The 14355-nt window shown below is 46.6% G+C and overlaps 24 non-coding genes across 24 annotated transcripts; all 24 read right to left on the reverse strand.

The window, feature by feature from the left end:
- Positions 1–400: 400 nt before the first annotated feature.
- On the reverse strand, positions 401–473 carry Trnar-ucg (transfer RNA arginine (anticodon UCG)). The gene has a single exon. It is a non-coding gene; the product is annotated as a tRNA-Arg (tRNA).
- A 494-nt stretch (positions 474–967) lies between these two features.
- Trnat-agu (transfer RNA threonine (anticodon AGU)) lies at positions 968–1039 on the reverse strand. The gene has a single exon. It is a non-coding gene; the product is annotated as a tRNA-Thr (tRNA).
- A 338-nt stretch (positions 1040–1377) lies between these two features.
- Positions 1378–1450, reverse strand: Trnak-cuu (transfer RNA lysine (anticodon CUU)). The gene has a single exon. It is a non-coding gene; the product is annotated as a tRNA-Lys (tRNA).
- A 450-nt stretch (positions 1451–1900) lies between these two features.
- Trnar-ucg (transfer RNA arginine (anticodon UCG)) lies at positions 1901–1973 on the reverse strand. The gene has a single exon. It is a non-coding gene; the product is annotated as a tRNA-Arg (tRNA).
- A 506-nt stretch (positions 1974–2479) lies between these two features.
- Trnat-agu (transfer RNA threonine (anticodon AGU)) lies at positions 2480–2551 on the reverse strand. The gene has a single exon. It is a non-coding gene; the product is annotated as a tRNA-Thr (tRNA).
- An 861-nt stretch (positions 2552–3412) lies between these two features.
- Positions 3413–3485, reverse strand: Trnar-ucg (transfer RNA arginine (anticodon UCG)). Its single transcript has one exon. It is a non-coding gene; the product is annotated as a tRNA-Arg (tRNA).
- A 494-nt stretch (positions 3486–3979) lies between these two features.
- On the reverse strand, positions 3980–4051 carry Trnat-agu (transfer RNA threonine (anticodon AGU)). The gene has a single exon. It is a non-coding gene; the product is annotated as a tRNA-Thr (tRNA).
- Positions 4052–4389: 338 nt separating this feature from the next.
- Trnak-cuu (transfer RNA lysine (anticodon CUU)) lies at positions 4390–4462 on the reverse strand. The gene has a single exon. It is a non-coding gene; the product is annotated as a tRNA-Lys (tRNA).
- Positions 4463–4912: 450 nt separating this feature from the next.
- Positions 4913–4985, reverse strand: Trnar-ucg (transfer RNA arginine (anticodon UCG)). Its single transcript has one exon. It is a non-coding gene; the product is annotated as a tRNA-Arg (tRNA).
- Positions 4986–5491: 506 nt separating this feature from the next.
- Positions 5492–5563, reverse strand: Trnat-agu (transfer RNA threonine (anticodon AGU)). The gene has a single exon. It is a non-coding gene; the product is annotated as a tRNA-Thr (tRNA).
- Positions 5564–6424: 861 nt separating this feature from the next.
- Positions 6425–6497, reverse strand: Trnar-ucg (transfer RNA arginine (anticodon UCG)). Its single transcript has one exon. It is a non-coding gene; the product is annotated as a tRNA-Arg (tRNA).
- A 494-nt stretch (positions 6498–6991) lies between these two features.
- Positions 6992–7063, reverse strand: Trnat-agu (transfer RNA threonine (anticodon AGU)). The gene has a single exon. It is a non-coding gene; the product is annotated as a tRNA-Thr (tRNA).
- Positions 7064–7401: 338 nt separating this feature from the next.
- Trnak-cuu (transfer RNA lysine (anticodon CUU)) lies at positions 7402–7474 on the reverse strand. Its single transcript has one exon. It is a non-coding gene; the product is annotated as a tRNA-Lys (tRNA).
- Positions 7475–7924: 450 nt separating this feature from the next.
- Trnar-ucg (transfer RNA arginine (anticodon UCG)) lies at positions 7925–7997 on the reverse strand. The gene has a single exon. It is a non-coding gene; the product is annotated as a tRNA-Arg (tRNA).
- Positions 7998–8504: 507 nt separating this feature from the next.
- Trnat-agu (transfer RNA threonine (anticodon AGU)) lies at positions 8505–8576 on the reverse strand. The gene has a single exon. It is a non-coding gene; the product is annotated as a tRNA-Thr (tRNA).
- Positions 8577–9437: 861 nt separating this feature from the next.
- Trnar-ucg (transfer RNA arginine (anticodon UCG)) lies at positions 9438–9510 on the reverse strand. The gene has a single exon. It is a non-coding gene; the product is annotated as a tRNA-Arg (tRNA).
- Positions 9511–10004: 494 nt separating this feature from the next.
- On the reverse strand, positions 10005–10076 carry Trnat-agu (transfer RNA threonine (anticodon AGU)). The gene has a single exon. It is a non-coding gene; the product is annotated as a tRNA-Thr (tRNA).
- A 338-nt stretch (positions 10077–10414) lies between these two features.
- Positions 10415–10487, reverse strand: Trnak-cuu (transfer RNA lysine (anticodon CUU)). The gene has a single exon. It is a non-coding gene; the product is annotated as a tRNA-Lys (tRNA).
- Positions 10488–10937: 450 nt separating this feature from the next.
- Positions 10938–11010, reverse strand: Trnar-ucg (transfer RNA arginine (anticodon UCG)). The gene has a single exon. It is a non-coding gene; the product is annotated as a tRNA-Arg (tRNA).
- A 519-nt stretch (positions 11011–11529) lies between these two features.
- On the reverse strand, positions 11530–11601 carry Trnat-agu (transfer RNA threonine (anticodon AGU)). Its single transcript has one exon. It is a non-coding gene; the product is annotated as a tRNA-Thr (tRNA).
- Positions 11602–12462: 861 nt separating this feature from the next.
- Positions 12463–12535, reverse strand: Trnar-ucg (transfer RNA arginine (anticodon UCG)). The gene has a single exon. It is a non-coding gene; the product is annotated as a tRNA-Arg (tRNA).
- A 515-nt stretch (positions 12536–13050) lies between these two features.
- On the reverse strand, positions 13051–13122 carry Trnat-agu (transfer RNA threonine (anticodon AGU)). The gene has a single exon. It is a non-coding gene; the product is annotated as a tRNA-Thr (tRNA).
- Positions 13123–13460: 338 nt separating this feature from the next.
- Positions 13461–13533, reverse strand: Trnak-cuu (transfer RNA lysine (anticodon CUU)). The gene has a single exon. It is a non-coding gene; the product is annotated as a tRNA-Lys (tRNA).
- Positions 13534–13983: 450 nt separating this feature from the next.
- Trnar-ucg (transfer RNA arginine (anticodon UCG)) lies at positions 13984–14056 on the reverse strand. Its single transcript has one exon. It is a non-coding gene; the product is annotated as a tRNA-Arg (tRNA).
- Positions 14057–14355: the final 299 nt, after the last annotated feature.

Below are 14355 nucleotides of genomic sequence, written 5' to 3' on the forward strand. Positions count from 1 at the left end.
TTGGTTGGTCCCATACAGAATCTCTCCATGCTGCCTAATGTTTTCCTAACGACACTCGTCACGTACTTCACTTTTATTTCATAATCATTTCTGAGAGGTAAAGGAATTGCATGACAATCTGCAGAGCTAGCGGCGTCAAAATTAACACACATACTTGACGTGACTCAAAAGCCGAACGAGTTACTTTCCGACGTTGTTTTAGATGTGCAAGTGCCAGTCAAACCTCGCGGTGAGGGCACTCTGCCGACCATTTCGCTAGTTAAAACCGGTCTTCTCGTGTGTGTTTCAAGCTCAAGACCATCTCCAAGCACAAAATGGTCAACAGCAACATTCAGACGGTTTCGTACTGCACAATTGCTACATTAAAACGGTATGTTTGTTTCTCAGAACTGGAAAAACACGACCGTGACAGGATTCGAACCTGCAATCTTCGGATCCGAAGTCCGACGCCTTATCCATTAGGCCACACGGTCACTGACGACCAAGTATAACTTATATACGATTCATCTCGAAACGCTCACACCCCCTGAGGAATTGTGTTTTCGTTCCACACAGCCGCTGCCCCTTACTCTTTCCCACCCATTCGTTACATTCAACCTCTTACGAGACCGACCAAACATAGACAGGAAAACAAGACCACACACTTTGCGCAATCGGAATCGATGGCAGGGTGTCCCTCGCCGCATTTGCTACGATGGCCATTTGCTAATTGACGACGACGACGACGAAGACGAAGACGACGACCGCGGGAGGCTCAGAGATTTGTGAGAAATACATCTATAAAATGTAATTCAGAATGCCTCGTCCCACCTTATGCCGTACCGCTTTGGCAAATGCTTTATCAGCGCCATTCGCCTTAATCACATCTGAGAGTAATTCTTAATAAAACGCCTCTCGCTAATTGTTCGCCATCACAGATACTGTTTGCTATACGGCCATGACGCGCAACTGATTTCCAAAATTCGTCTTCCTCCTGTGAGGATGGAACTCACGACTCCTGGTTTACTAGACCAGTGCTCTACCACTGAGCTAAAGAGGCGCGGCCTAGTGGAACTTTTGCGTACTTCGTCCGTACGGTCGTCTGAACCTTCAGACTTCAGCTGACAACACTTCATATTTTTCACTAATATTTGCAGCTATGGCGACCCATTACTGCTTGGATACACATCTGACACGTAGCCGATGTTCTCTCCAAACAAAATCACCTGCACTTCAGAACATGACTTTCACACATGTCTACAAAATCAACTTCACCTTCAAATACAGTTTTCTTGCGACTGATTGAGACGTAGGCAAATTTTAAAGTTGCTATTTCCATTACAACACGTTAATCAGAAAATCGGTAATTTACATCTGCAGTGGAGAAAAATTCCGTTCCGCCCAGCGAAGGGCTCGAACCCACGACCCTGTGATTAAGAGTCTCATGCTCTACCGACTGAGCTAGCCGTGCTGCCTCGTTGGGTACCTCCTGGGTAGCAGATCACACAGTACTCGTTTGGGTTGGTTGGTCCCATACAGAATCTCTCCATGCTGCCTAATGTTTTCCTAACGACACTCGTCACGTACTTCACTTTTATTTCATAATCATTTCTGAGAGGTAAAGGAATTGCATGACAATCTGCAGAGCTAGCGGCGTCAAAATTAACACACATACTTGACGTGACTCAAAAGCCGAACGAGTTACTTTCCGACGTTGTTTTAGATGTGCAAGTGCCAGTCAAACCTCGCGGTGAGGGCACTCTGCCGACCATTTCGCTACTTAAAACCGGTCTTCTTGTGTGTGTTTCAAGCTCAAGACCATCTCCAAGCACAAAATGGTCAACAGCAACATTCAGACGGTTTCGTACTGCACAATTGCTACATTAAAACGGTATGTTTGTTTCTCAGAACTGGAAAAAAACGACCGTGACAGGATTCGAACCTGCAATCTTCGGATCCGAAGTCCGACGCCTTATCCATTAGGCCACACGGTCACTGACGACCAAGTATAACTTATATACGATTCTTCTCGAAACGCTCACACCCCCTGAGGAATTGTGTTTTCGTTCCACACAGCCGCTGCCCCTTACTCTTTCCCACCCATTCGTTACATTCAACCTCTTACGAGACCGACCAAACATAGACAGGAAAACAAGACCACACACTTTGCGCAATCGGAATCGATGGCAGGGTGTCCCTCGCCGCATTTGCTACGATGGCCATTTGCTAATTCTGCAGAAGCGGCGGCGGCGGCGACGACGACGACGAAGACGTCGACCTTGGGAGGCTCAGAGATTTGTGAGAAATACATCTATAAAATGTAATTCAGAATGCTCGTCCCACCTTATGCCGTACCGCTTTGGCAAATGCTTTATCAGCGCCATTCGCCTTAATCACATCTGAGAGTAATTCTTAATAAAACGCCGCTCGCTAATTGTTCGCCATCACAGATACTGTTTGCTATACGGCCATGACGCGCAACTGATTTCCAAAATTCGTCTTCCTCCTGTGAGAATGGAACTCACGACTCCTGGTTTACTAGACCAGTGCTCTACCACTGAGCTAAAGAGGCGCGGCCTAGCGGAACTTTTGCGTACTTCGTCCGTACGGTCGTCTGAATCATCAGACTTCAGCTGACAACACTTCATATTTTTGACTAATATTAGCAGCTATGGCGACCCATTACTGCTTGGCTACACATCTGACACGTAGCCGATGTTCTCTCCAAACAAAATCACCTGCACTTCAGAACATGACTTTCACACATGTCTACAAAATCACCTTCACCTTCAAATACAGTTTTCTTGCGACTGATTGAGACGTAGGCAAATTTTAAAGTTGCTATTTCCATTACATCACGTTAATCAGAAAATCGGTAATTTACATCTGCAGTGGAGAAGAATTCCGTTCCGCCCAGCGAAGGGCTCGAACCCACGACCCTGTGATTAAGAGTCTCATGCTCTACCGACTGAGCTAGCGGTGCTGCCTCGTTGGATACCTCCTGGGTAGCAGATCACACAGTACTCGTTTGGGTTGGTTGGTCCCATACAGAATCTCTCCATGCTGCCTAATGTTTTCCTAACGACACTCGTCACGTACTTCACTTTTATTTCATAATCATTTCTGAGAGGTAAAGGAATTGCATGACAATCTGCAGAGCTAGCGGCGTCAAAATTAACACACATACTTGACGTGACTCAAAAGCCGAACGAGTTACTTTCCGACGTTGTTTTAGATGTGCAAGTGCCAGTCAAACCTCGCGGTGAGGGCACTCTGCCGACCATTTCGCTAGTTAACACCGGTCTTCTTGTGTGTGTTTCAAGCTCAAGACCATCTTCAAGCACAAAATGGTCAACAGCAACATTCAGACGGTTTCGTACTGCACAATTGCTACATTAAAACGGTATGTTTGTTTCTCAGAACTGGAAAAACACGACCGTGACAGGATTCGAACCTGCAATCTTCGGATCCGAAGTCCGACGCCTTATCCATTAGGCCACACGGTCACTGACGACCAAGTATAACTTATATACGATTCATCTCGAAACGCTCACACCCCCTGAGGAATTGTGTTTTCGTTCCACACAGCCGCTGCCCCTTACTCTTTCCCACCCATTCGTTACATTCAACCTCTTACGAGACCGACCAAACATAGACAGGAAAACAAGACCACACACTTTGCGCAATCGGAATCGATGGCAGGGTGTCCCTCGCCGCATTTGCTACGATGGCCATTTGCTAATTGACGACGACGACGACGAAGACGAAGACGACGACCGCGGGAGGCTCAGAGATTTGTGAGAAATACATCTATAAAATGTAATTCAGAATGCCTCGTCCCACCTTATGCCGTACCGCTTTGGCAAATGCTTTATCAGCGCCATTCGCCTTAATCACATCTGAGAGTAATTCTTAATAAAACGCCTCTCGCTAATTGTTCGCCATCACAGATACTGTTTGCTATACGGCCATGACGCGCAACTGATTTCCAAAATTCGTCTTCCTCCTGTGAGGATGGAACTCACGACTCCTGGTTTACTAGACCAGTGCTCTACCACTGAGCTAAAGAGGCGCGGCCTAGTGGAACTTTTGCGTACTTCGTCCGTACGGTCGTCTGAATCTTCAGACTTCAGCTGACAACACTTCATATTTTTCACTAATATTTGCAGCTATGGCGACCCATTACTGCTTGGATACACATCTGACACGTAGCCGATGTTCTCTCCAAACAAAATCACCTGCACTTCAGAACATGACTTTCACACATGTCTACAAAATCAACTTCACCTTCAAATACAGTTTTCTTGCGACTGATTGAGACGTAGGCAAATTTTAAAGTTGCTATTTCCATTACAACACGTTAATCAGAAAATCGGTAATTTACATCTGCAGTGGAGAAAAATTCCGTTCCGCCCAGCGAAGGGCTCGAACCCACGACCCTGTGATTAAGAGTCTCATGCTCTACCGACTGAGCTAGCCGTGCTGCCTCGTTGGGTACCTCCTGGGTAGCAGATCACACAGTACTCGTTTGGGTTGGTTGGTCCCATACAGAATCTCTCCATGCTGCCTAATGTTTTCCTAACGACACTCGTCACGTACTTCACTTTTATTTCATAATCATTTCTGAGAGGTAAAGGAATTGCATGACAATCTGCAGAGCTAGCGGCGTCAAAATTAACACACATACTTGACGTGACTCAAAAGCCGAACGAGTTACTTTCCGACGTTGTTTTAGATGTGCAAGTGCCAGTCAAACCTCGCGGTGAGGGCACTCTGCCGACCATTTCGCTACTTAAAACCGGTCTTCTTGTGTGTGTTTCAAGCTCAAGACCATCTCCAAGCACAAAATGGTCAACAGCAACATTCAGACGGTTTCGTACTGCACAATTGCTACATTAAAACGGTATGTTTGTTTCTCAGAACTGGAAAAAAACGACCGTGACAGGATTCGAACCTGCAATCTTCGGATCCGAAGTCCGACGCCTTATCCATTAGGCCACACGGTCACTGACGACCAAGTATAACTTATATACGATTCATCTCGAAACGCTCACACCCCCTGAGGAATTGTGTTTTCGTTCCACACAGCCGCTGCCCCTTACTCTTTCCCACCCATTCGTTACATTCAACCTCTTACGAGACCGACCAAACATAGACAGGAAAACAAGACCACACACTTTGCGCAATCGGAATCGATGGCAGGGTGTCCCTCGCCGCATTTGCTACGATGGCCATTTGCTAATTCTGCAGAAGCGGCGGCGGCGGCGACGACGACGACGAAGACGTCGACCTTGGGAGGCTCAGAGATTTGTGAGAAATACATCTATAAAATGTAATTCAGAATGCTCGTCCCACCTTATGCCGTACCGCTTTGGCAAATGCTTTATCAGCGCCATTCGCCTTAATCACATCTGAGAGTAATTCTTAATAAAACGCCGCTCGCTAATTGTTCGCCATCACAGATACTGTTTGCTATACGGCCATGACGCGCAACTGATTTCCAAAATTCGTCTTCCTCCTGTGAGAATGGAACTCACGACTCCTGGTTTACTAGACCAGTGCTCTACCACTGAGCTAAAGAGGCGCGGCCTAGCGGAACTTTTGCGTACTTCGTCCGTACGGTCGTCTGAATCATCAGACTTCAGCTGACAACACTTCATATTTTTCACTAATATTTGCAGCTATGGCGACCCATTACTGCTTGGCTACACATCTGACACGTAGCCGATGTTCTCTCCAAACAAAATCACCTGCACTTCAGAACATGACTTTCACACATGTCTACAAAATCACCTTCACCTTCAAATACAGTTTTCTTGCGACTGATTGAGACGTAGGCAAATTTTAAAGTTGCTATTTCCATTACATCACGTTAATCAGAAAATCGGTAATTTACATCTGCAGTGGAGAAGAATTCCGTTCCGCCCAGCGAAGGGCTCGAACCCACGACCCTGTGATTAAGAGTCTCATGCTCTACCGACTGAGCTAGCGGTGCTGCCTCGTTGGATACCTCCTGGGTAGCAGATCACACAGTACTCGTTTGGGTTGGTTGGTCCCATACAGAATCTCTCCATGCTGCCTAATGTTTTCCTAACGACACTCGTCACGTACTTCACTTTTATTTCATAATCATTTCTGAGAGGTAAAGGAATTGCATGACAATCTGCAGAGCTAGCGGCGTCAAAATTAACACACATACTTGACGTGACTCAAAAGCCGAACGAGTTACTTTCCGACGTTGTTTTAGATGTGCAAGTGCCAGTCAAACCTCGCGGTGAGGGCACTCTGCCGACCATTTCGCTAGTTAACACCGGTCTTCTTGTGTGTGTTTCAAGCTCAAGACCATCTTCAAGCACAAAATGGTCAACAGCAACATTCAGACGGTTTCGTACTGCACAATTGCTACATTAAAACGGTATGTTTGTTTCTCAGAACTGGAAAAACACGACCGTGACAGGATTCGAACCTGCAATCTTCGGATCCGAAGTCCGACGCCTTATCCATTAGGCCACACGGTCACTGACGACCAAGTATAACTTATATACGATTCATCTCGAAACGCTCACACCCCCTGAGGAATTGTGTTTTCGTTCCACACAGCCGCTGCCCCTTACTCTTTCCCACCCATTCGTTACATTCAACCTCTTACGAGACCGACCAAACATAGACAGGAAAACAAGACCACACACTTTGCGCAATCGGAATCGATGGCAGGGTGTCCCTCGCCGCATTTGCTACGATGGCCATTTGCTAATTGACGACGACGACGACGAAGACGAAGACGACGACCGCGGGAGGCTCAGAGATTTGTGAGAAATACATCTATAAAATGTAATTCAGAATGCCTCGTCCCACCTTATGCCGTACCGCTTTGGCAAATGCTTTATCAGCGCCATTCGCCTTAATCACATCTGAGAGTAATTCTTAATAAAACGCCTCTCGCTAATTGTTCGCCATCACAGATACTGTTTGCTATACGGCCATGACGCGCAACTGATTTCCAAAATTCGTCTTCCTCCTGTGAGGATGGAACTCACGACTCCTGGTTTACTAGACCAGTGCTCTACCACTGAGCTAAAGAGGCGCGGCCTAGTGGAACTTTTGCGTACTTCGTCCGTACGGTCGTCTGAATCTTCAGACTTCAGCTGACAACACTTCATATTTTTCACTAATATTTGCAGCTATGGCGACCCATTACTGCTTGGATACACATCTGACACGTAGCCGATGTTCTCTCCAAACAAAATCACCTGCACTTCAGAACATGACTTTCACACATGTCTACAAAATCAACTTCACCTTCAAATACAGTTTTCTTGCGACTGATTGAGACGTAGGCAAATTTTAAAGTTGCTATTTCCATTACAACACGTTAATCAGAAAATCGGTAATTTACATCTGCAGTGGAGAAAAATTCCGTTCCGCCCAGCGAAGGGCTCGAACCCACGACCCTGTGATTAAGAGTCTCATGCTCTACCGACTGAGCTAGCCGTGCTGCCTCGTTGGGTACCTCCTGGGTAGCAGATCACACAGTACTCGTTTGGGTTGGTTGGTCCCATACAGAATCTCTCCATGCTGCCTAATGTTTTCCTAACGACACTCGTCACGTACTTCACTTTTATTTCATAATCATTTCTGAGAGGTAAAGGAATTGCATGACAATCTGCAGAGCTAGCGGCGTCAAAATTAACACACATACTTGACGTGACTCAAAAGCCGAACGAGTTACTTTCCGACGTTGTTTTAGATGTGCAAGTGCCAGTCAAACCTCGCGGTGAGGGCACTCTGCCGACCATTTCGCTACTTAAAACCGGTCTTCTTGTGTGTGTTTAAAGCTCAAGACCATCTCCAAGCACAAAATGGTCAACAGCAACATTCAGACGGTTTCGTACTGCACAATTGCTACATTAAAACGGTATGTTTGTTTCTCAGAACTGGAAAAAAACGACCGTGACAGGATTCGAACCTGCAATCTTCGGATCCGAAGTCCGACGCCTTATCCATTAGGCCACACGGTCACTGACGACCAAGTATAACTTATATACGATTCATCTCGAAACGCTCACACCCCCTGAGGAATTGTGTTTTCGTTCCACACAGCCGCTGCCCCTTACTCTTTCCCACCCATTCGTTACATTCAACCTCTTACGAGACCGACCAAACATAGACAGGAAAACAAGACCACACACTTTGCGCAATCGGAATCGATGGCAGGGTGTCCCTCGCCGCATTTGCTACGATGGCCATTTGCTAATTCTGCAGAAGCGGCGGCGGCGGCGACGACGACGACGAAGACGTCGACCTCGGGAGGCTCAGAGATTTGTGAGAAATACATCTATAAAATGTAATTCAGAATGCCTCGTCCCACCTTATGCCGTACCGCTTTGGCAAATGCTTTATCAGCGCCATTCGCCTTAATCACATCTGAGAGTAATTCTTAATAAAACGCCGCTCGCTAATTGTTCGCCATCACAGATACTGTTTGCTATACGGCCATGACGCGCAACTGATTTCCAAAATTCGTCTTCCTCCTGTGAGGATGGAACTCACGACTCCTGGTTTACTAGACCAGTGCTCTACCACTGAGCTAAAGAGGCGCGGCCTAGCGGAACTTTTGCGTACTTCGTCCGTACGGTCGTCTGAATCATCAGACTTCAGCTGACAACACTTCATATTTCTCACTAATATTTGCAGCTATGGCGACCCATTATTGCTTGGATACACATCTGACACGTAGCCGATGTTCTCTCCAAACAAAATCACCTGCACTTCAGAACATGACTTTCACACATGTCTACAAAATCACCTTCACCTTCAAATACAGTTTTCTTGCGACTGATTGAGACGTAGGCAAATTTTAAAGTTGCTATTTCCATTACATCACGTTAATCAGAAAATCGGTAATTTACATCTGCAGTGGAGAAGAATTCCGTTCCGCCCAGCGAAGGGCTCGAACCCACGACCCTGTGATTAAGAGTCTCATGCTCTACCGACTGAGCTAGCGGTGCTGCCTCGTTGGATACCTCCTGGGTAGCAGATCACACAGTACTCGTTTGGGTTGGTTGGTCCCATACAGAATCTCTCCATGCTGCCTAATGTTTTCCTAACGACACTCGTCACGTACTTCACTTTTATTTCATAATCATTTCTGAGAGGTAAAGGAATTGCATGACAATCTGCAGAGCTAGCGGCGTCAAAATTAACACACATACTTGACGTGACTCAAAAGCCGAACGAGTTACTTTCCGACGTTGTTTTAGATGTGCAAGTGCCAGTCAAACCTCGCGGTGAGGGCACTCTGCCGACCATTTCGCTAGTTAACACCGGTCTTCTTGTGTGTGTTTCAAGCTCAAGACCATCTTCAAGCACAAAATGGTCAACAGCAACATTCAGACGGTTTCGTACTGCACAATTGCTACATTAAAACGGTATGTTTGTTTCTCAGAACTGGAAAAACACGATCGTGACAGGATTCGAACCTGCAATCTTCGGATCCGAAGTCCGACGCCTTATCCATTAGGCCACACGGTCACTGACGACCAAGTATAACTTATATACGATTCATCTCGAAACGCTCACACCCCCTGAGGAATTGTGTTTTCGTTCCACACAGCCGCTGCCCCTTACTCTTTCCCACCCATTCGTTACATTCAACCTCTTACGAGACCGACCAAACATAGACAGGAAAACAAGACCACACACTTTGCGCAATCGGAATCGATGGCAGGGTGTCCCTCGCCGCATTTGCTACGATGGCCATTTGCTAATTGACGCCGACGACGACGAAGACGAAGACGACGACCGCGGGAGGCTCAGAGATTTGTGAGAAATACATCTATAAAATGTAATTCAGAATGCCTCGTCCCACCTTATGCCGTACCGCTTTGGCAAATGCTTTATCAGCGCCATTCGCCTTAATCACATCTGAGAGTAATTCTTAATAAAACGCCTCTCGCTAATTGTTCGCCATCACAGATACTGTTTGCTATACGGCCATGACGCGCAACTGATTTCCAAAATTCGTCTTCCTCCTGTGAGGATGGAACTCACGACTCCTGGTTTACTAGACCAGTGCTCTACCACTGAGCTAAAGAGGCGCGGCCTAGCGGAACTTTTGCGTACTTCGTCCGTACGGTCGTCTGAATCTTCAGACTTCAGCTGACAACACTTCATATTTTTCACTAATATTTGCAGCTATGGCGACCCATTACTGCTTGGATACACATCTGACACGTAGCCGATGTTCTCTCCAAACAAAATCACCTGCACTTCAGAACATGACTTTCACACATGTCTACAAAATCACCTTCACCTTCAAATACAGTTTTCTTGCGACTGATTGAGACGTAGGCAAATTTTAAAGTTGCTATTTCCATTACATCACGTTAATCAGAAAATCGGTAATTTACATCTGCAGTGGAGAAAAATTCCGTTCCGCCCAGCGAAGGGCTCGAACCCACGACCCTGTGATTAAGAGTCTCATGCTCTACCGACTGAGCTAGCCGTGCTGCCTCGTTGGGTACCTCCTGGGTAGCAGATCACACAGTACTCGTTTGGGTTGGTTGGTCCCATACAGAATCTCTCCATGCTGCCTAATGTTTTCCTAACGACACTCGTCACGTACTTCACTTTTACTTCATAATCATTTCTGAGAGGTAAAGGAATTGCATGACAATCTGCAGAGCTAGCGGCGTCAAAATTAACACACATACTTGACGTGACTCAAAAGCCGAACGAGTTACTTTCCGACGTTGTTTTAGATGTGCAAGTGCCAGTCAAACCTCGCGGTGAGGGCACTCTGCCGACCATTTCGCTAGTTAAAACCGGTCTTCTTGTGTGTGTTTCAAGCTCAAGACCATCTCCAAGCACAAAATGGTCAACAGCAACATTCAGACGGTTTCGTACTGCACAATTGCTACATTAAAACGGTATGTTTGTTTCTCAGAACTGGAAAAACACGACCGTGACAGGATTCGAACCTGCAATCTTCGGATCCGAAGTCCGACGCCTTATCCATTAGGCCACACGGTCACTGACGACCAAGTATAACTTATATACGATTCATCTCGAAACGCTCACACCCCCTGAGGAATTGTGTTTTCGTTCCACACAGCCGCTGCCCCTTACTCTTTCCCACCCATTCGTTACATTCAACCTCTTACGAGACCGACCAAACATAGACAGGAAAACAAGACCACACACTTTGCGCAATCGGAATCGATGGCAGGGTGTCCCTCGCCGCATTTGCTACGATGGCCATTTGCTAATTCTGCAGAAGCGGCGGCGGCGACGACGACGACGACGACGACGACGACGAAGACGTCGACCGCGGGAGGCTCAGAGATTTGTGAGAAATACATCTATAAAATGTAATTCAGAATGCCTCGTCCCACCTTATGCCGTACCGCTTTGGCAAATGCTTTATCAGCGCCATTCGCCTTAATCACATCTGAGAGTAATTCTTAATAAAACGCCTCTCGCTAATTGTTCGCCATCACAGATACTGTTTGCTATACGGCCATGACGCGCAACTGATTTCCAAAATTCGTCTTCCTCCTGTGAGGATGGAACTCACGACTCCTGGTTTACTAGACCAGTGCTCTACCACTGAGCTAAAGAGGCGCGGCCTAGCGGAACTTTTGCGTACTTCGTCCGTACGGTCGTCTGAATCATCAGACTTCAGCTGACAACACTTCATATTTTTCACTAATATTTGCAGCTATGGCGACCCATTACTGCTTGGATACACATCTGACACGTAGCCGATGTTCTCTCCAAACAAAATCACCTGCACTTCAGAACATGACTTTCACACATGTCTACAAAATCACCTTCACCTTCAAATACAGTTTTCTTGCGACTGATTGAGACGTAGGCAAATTTTAAAGTTGCTATTTCCATTACATCACGTTAATCAGAAAATCGGTAATTTACATCTGCAGTGGAGAAAAATTCCGTTCCGCCCAGCGAAGGGCTCGAACCCATGACCCTGTGATTAAGAGTCTCATGCTCTACCGACTGAGCTAGCCGTGCTGCCTCGTTGGGTACCTCCTGGGTAGCAGATCACACAGTACTCGTTTGGGTTGGTTGGTCCCATACAGAATCTCTCCATGCTGCCTAATGTTTTCCTAACGACACCTGTCACGTACTTCACTTTTATTTCATAATCATTTCTGAGAGGTAAAGGAATTGCATGACAATCTGCAGAGCTAGCGGCGTCAAAATTAACACACATACTTGACGTGACTCAAAAGCCGAACGAGTTACTTTCCGACGTTGTTTTAGATGTGCAAGTGCCAGTCAAACCTCGCGGTGAGGGCACTCTGCCGACCATTTCGCTAGTTAACACCGGTCTTCTTGTGTGTGTTTCAAGCTCAAGACCATCTCCAAGCACAAAATGGTCAACAGCAACATTCAGACGGTTTCGTACTGCACAATTGCTACATTAAAACGGTATGTTTGTTTCTCAGAACTGGAAAAACACGACCGTGACAGGATTCGAACCTGCAATCTTCGGATCCGAAGTCCGACGCCTTATCCATTAGGCCACACGGTCACTGACGACCAAGTATAACTTATATACGATTCATCTCGAAACGCTCACACCCCCAGAGGAATTGTGTTTTCGTTCCACACAGCCGCTGCCCCTTACTCTTTCCCACCCATTCGTTACATTCAACCTCTTACGAGACCGACCAAACATAGACAGGAAAACAAGACCACACACTTTGCGCAATCGGAATCGATGGCAGGGTGTCCCTCGCCGCATTTGCTACGATGGCCATTTGCTACTTCTGCAGAAGCGGCGACGACGACGACGACGACGACGACGACGACGACGACGACGACGACCGCGAGAGGCTCAGAGATTTGTGAGAAATACATAAAATGTAATTCAGAATGCCTCGTCCCACCTTATGCCGTACCGCTTTGGCAAATGATTTATCAGCGCCATTCGCCTTAATCACATCTGAGAGTATTTTTTAATAAAACGCCTCTCGCTAATTGTTCGCCATCACAGATACTGTTTGCTATACGGCCATGACGCGCAACTGATTTCCAAAATTCGTTTTCCTCCTGTGAGGATGGAACTCACGACTCCTGGTTTACTAGACCAGTGCTCTACCACTGAGCTAAAGAGGCGCGGCCTAGCGGAACTTTTGCGTACTTCGTCCGTACGGTCGTCTGAATCTTCAGACTTCAGCTGACAACACTTCATATTTTTCACTAATATTTGCAGCTATGGCGACCCATTACTGCTTGGATACACATCTGACACGTAGCCGATGTTCTCTCCAAACAAAATCACCTGCACTTCAGAACATGACTTTCACACATGTCTACAAAATCACCTTCACCTTCAAATACAGTTTTCTTGCGACTGATTGAGACGTAGGCAAATTTTAAAGTTGCTATTTCCATTACATCACGTTAATCAGAAAATCGGTAATTTACATCTGCAGTGGAGAAAAATTCCGTTCCGCCCAGCGAAGGGCTCGAACCCACGACCCTGTGATTAAGAGTCTCATGCTCTACCGACTGAGCTAGCCGTGCTGCCTCGTTGGGTACCTCCTGGGTAGCAGATCACACAGTACTCGTTTGGGTTGGTTGGTCCCATACAGAATCTCTCCATGCTGCCTAATGTTTTCCTAACGACACTCGTCACGTACTTCACTTTTACTTCATAATCATTTCTGAGAGGTAAAGGAATTGCATGACAATCTGCAGAGCTAGCGGCGTCAAAATTAACACACATACTTGACGTGACTCAAAAGCCGAACGAGTTACTTTCCGACGTTGTTTTAGATGTGCAAGTGCCAGTCAAACCTCGCGGTGAGGGCACTCTGCCGACCATTTCGCTAGTTAAAACCGGTCTTCTTGTGTGTGTTTCAAGCTCAAGACCATCTCCAAGCACAAAATGGTCAACAGCAACATTCAGACGGTTTCGTACTGCACAATTGCTACATTAAAACGGTATGTTTGTTTCTCAGAACTGGAAAAACACGACCGTGACAGGATTCGAACCTGCAATCTTCGGATCCGAAGTCCGACGCCTTATCCATTAGGCCACAGGGTCACTGACGACCAAGTATAACTTATATACGATTCATCTCGAAACGCTCACACCCCCTGAGGAATTGTGTTTTCGTTCCACACAGCCGCTGCCCCTTACTCTTTCCCACCCATTCGTTACATTCAACCTCTTACGAGACCGACCAAACATAGACAGGAAAACAAGACCACACACTTTGCGCAATCGGAATCGATGGCAGGGTGTCCCTCGCCGCATTTGCTACGATGGCCATTTGCTAATTCTGCAGAAGCGGCGGCGGCGACGACGACGACGACGACGACGAAGACGTCGACCGCGGGAGG

The sequence above is a fragment of the Schistocerca gregaria genome, chromosome 3, assembly GCF_023897955.1.
Source record: "Schistocerca gregaria isolate iqSchGreg1 chromosome 3, iqSchGreg1.2, whole genome shotgun sequence".
Lineage (NCBI taxonomy): Eukaryota > Metazoa > Arthropoda > Insecta > Orthoptera > Acrididae > Schistocerca > Schistocerca gregaria.